The sequence below is a fragment of the Mastomys coucha genome, unplaced genomic scaffold (genome assembly GCF_008632895.1).
Source record: "Mastomys coucha isolate ucsf_1 unplaced genomic scaffold, UCSF_Mcou_1 pScaffold22, whole genome shotgun sequence".
Lineage (NCBI taxonomy): Eukaryota > Metazoa > Chordata > Mammalia > Rodentia > Muridae > Mastomys > Mastomys coucha.
Genome location: NW_022196905.1, coordinates 206,008,319 through 206,011,792, shown reverse-complemented (window position 1 = coordinate 206,011,792; position 3,474 = coordinate 206,008,319).

The window sequence follows — 3,474 nt, the reverse complement described above, 5'->3', positions numbered from 1 at the left end:
GCTCCCGCCAGAATGTGGGGACTTGAGAGAATCCTGGTGGTTTAGTATCAATTACTCAGAGAACTATTTGTATGTAAAATAAACCCACTTTAATTGTATTCTCAGCTCAACAAATTGTTCAGCATTTTTTTTTCGTGTGTTGGCCAATTCCACATCTCAGAGAACCCAAGAACACAAAAGGCAGCAGCTGGGATTTTCATTAGGCCCAAGACAAAGGCTCCTTTCTTCCGATATTATTAAAAGCTGCATTCTTACACTGCTATAGGGAGATTCCCCAGAGACATCGGGACCCCTCCCTTTTAATCACTGGTCTGCAGAGTCCCTGTGGCTATTCCTGGCATGTACTGTGGAATAATGAGCAGCTCCTGGGGTGGTTACTCTGAGGTTGAGATTTGAACCATGGGATCAGCCCTGAGATAAAGGCTGAGTAGTCCTCAACTCTGCAATTTGCTAGCAGTGTGAGCACTGGAAAATTATTCACTATGAGCTGCAGCTAAGAATAGCACTCAGATAATAGCATTTTAATAAGTATTGAGAAACTCTCTATTAAAGTGCAGTTAGGAGAGAACCCAATGTATGGTCTTCAATGCTTACTAAACATTACCAATAACTAAACTACCAAGTAGAAAATGGGAGAAAAAACAAGAATACTTACAAAAATGAAGTTTTGAACCTGTTCTCTGTTATTGTGAACTAAAATATGTGCTCAATATTTATTATTAAACATATACTCTGAATATTCTCTCTCATGTTATGGCTGGACTTCAGAAGACAGACTTTTTCAGTGCTACAAAATTCTGTCAAAACTAATTATTTTTCTTAGATTTTTTTTTTTTTAATTACAGACAGTTTAGTAAGATGAAAAATATACTGGCAGGCAATTTTTTTTTTATTATAAGCAAAATTTCACTCCCATGAAATGAAATACTATTGAATGCTCCCAAAGAACAACATAAAAAAAAAATGCTCTCCTTTGTGGAGAGGTAGGCATGGCTGAACCCCAAAGTGGGCCACTGTGTGTCCACTTGCTCTGGTCAGGCTGTGCCCAGAGCCAGCTCATTGAGTCTGACCCTTCAGTCCGGAAGTCCAGGTACACTCTCAGACTGCAATCTTCCACCCAGGACACAAGTTTCTTCTGTCTGTGGCTCACCTAGTCCTTCAGAAATGACCAGACTTCAGTTCAAACAAGAGCAGCCTCACTTTCGTCTAAGACTCAGCACATGCTGTAAACAAGCTTTTACCGGAGAGCCCTGCATTGGCTCAGCCACTTAAAAAAATTGGTCCCCATATAGCTATTAGTTTTCTACAATTTGTTCCATTAGCCAGGGCATAGAAGGATAAAATCTTTAATAAAAAACTAAAAGCACAAAGTATAATAGAGTTTCTGAGTTCTATCATCATCATCATCCTATTATTGTGCCTCCAAAGAGTCTTTACAGACATTTTTTTCCTAATCCCTTACCCTAAAAATTCAATATGCATGGAAACACATTTAGATATAAAAAGATGAAGGTCATTCTCCCTTCTAGTAACCAAGATTTCCATCTGTGGGAGCAATACTGCCCTCTGATAATGTCTGACACACAGGAATGGAAGTATTGGAGCCAGGTAGCACATTCAGGAGCTTTTGCTTGTGTCACACTGCACTGTCACACGCATCACAACACCACACTTGTTTGAATGAGGAAAAACATGAGGAAAATATGTTCTCTGCATACATCGTAATTCCCTTGCATCAATACTTCATTTTGGAGACAGGCTCTTTAGACTTCATGAGTCACGTTGTGTCCGAAGTCACTTGTCTTAGAACTAGGAAGACTCATGCCATTCTTATCCACAATCTTTATTTGCAGTGCTTATAAGCAAGACAGGGTCATGGAAGTGAAGGGAGAAGAGGGGGATGAAAGAGAAGACAATGGACTACCATACGTGACACATTCTAAATTTTTCAGGAGCCATTCTTCTCCAAAGTGTTAGCTGATCACTTGCCCATGTTTCTTCTGAAACATCCTACTCTGAAAGTTGCCTCTCAAGAATTGTCTTTATTTTCCCAGTCTCAATGATTAAAATCTCCTACCAATTCCAAAATATAAAGTACTATTTGAATGTCCAATCACTAAATTCAACATGAGAGAATCCTCTGTGATTTAAAACAATAATTTCTGGGGCTGAAAAGATGGTTCCCATGTGCAGAACTCTTGTTGCTCTTGGAGAAGACCAGAGCTCAGTCACTAGTTCCCAGTTCCAGGAGAGGTACATCTTAAGGCCTCTGCAGATGTTCATGCACGCACGCCTGAGAATACACACATACACACACACATAAACACACACACACACACACACACACACACGCAGATCTGCAGGCGCATGCACACACATACACAAACTACTAACACAAATCTTTAAAAATATTTAAAAGAAAAAAATAAAAGCTAAAGATTTTTTTAACTTTTATTGCATTATGATGAGAAAAGTTACATTTCAATTTATCTGAATTTGTTAACATTTAAAAACATATTTTAAGTAAATAGAATTAAATCACATTCTTGTTTCTCTTTTGTACCCCAACTCCTCGTAGAGACCCCCTTCAATACCTACAATATCTTTTTGTCATATTTCTTAAAATTTATAAAATATTATAACAATAAAATAAGTATTATAAAAGTTGTTTGATATAAAACAACAATCAATTTAACAGTCTTATGTAGACGCTCATCTACAGCACTAGTAAAAATGCATTTTTCTCAATATAAATTTTAAATAACTCCAAACATATTAACTGTATATTTCAAAATAATACATTACTACTAGTATTTTCTTAAATGAACATAAATATATAAAGTCTTTTTGTTTGTTTGTTTTGTATTTAGTAGAGTTTAAAATCTTGGCTCTTACTGTGGTACAAGCCCAAAGTAAGAACAATTTTTAGACATAGGATTTCATTGTAATAAGGCTGTACTTCAATGACCCTCACATCACCAAAGGATTTTACCTCCATCATAGCTAAGCTGGGAGTTGATAGTTCTGCTGCACCAAGAAATGAATTGTAGGCTCGATTTTTGGAAACAGACTTCCTGCTATGGTCAAAGCTATTTGACTTGAGTGAGTGACTTCACTCTCAGCCCACAGAGAACAGGTTACATTCATTTAAGAAATGGTGTAGGAATTAAGATGGTCTATCTATAAAGTCATTCACCAAGTGTTTCAATGAACAATGGTTCTGCTTAGAGGGTGGCACAGACATTAGGTGAGGGTAAGAATTTGGTTCATTAGCTGTGATAATTTGAAAAGGCATTCATCTCAGAGAAAGAGTAACTTATAAAGTCCTCTTCTTCAAACCTGATACAAGAATTACTAATGTTAAGCAAAGCATTCAGTCTCACTCTTTGTTGTTTTCTTACAAGCAACCTCCCTAGTTAATCGTGTATGTTTCTTTTGAGTATATAAATACTTTTGAAATATATAAGCTGTTCT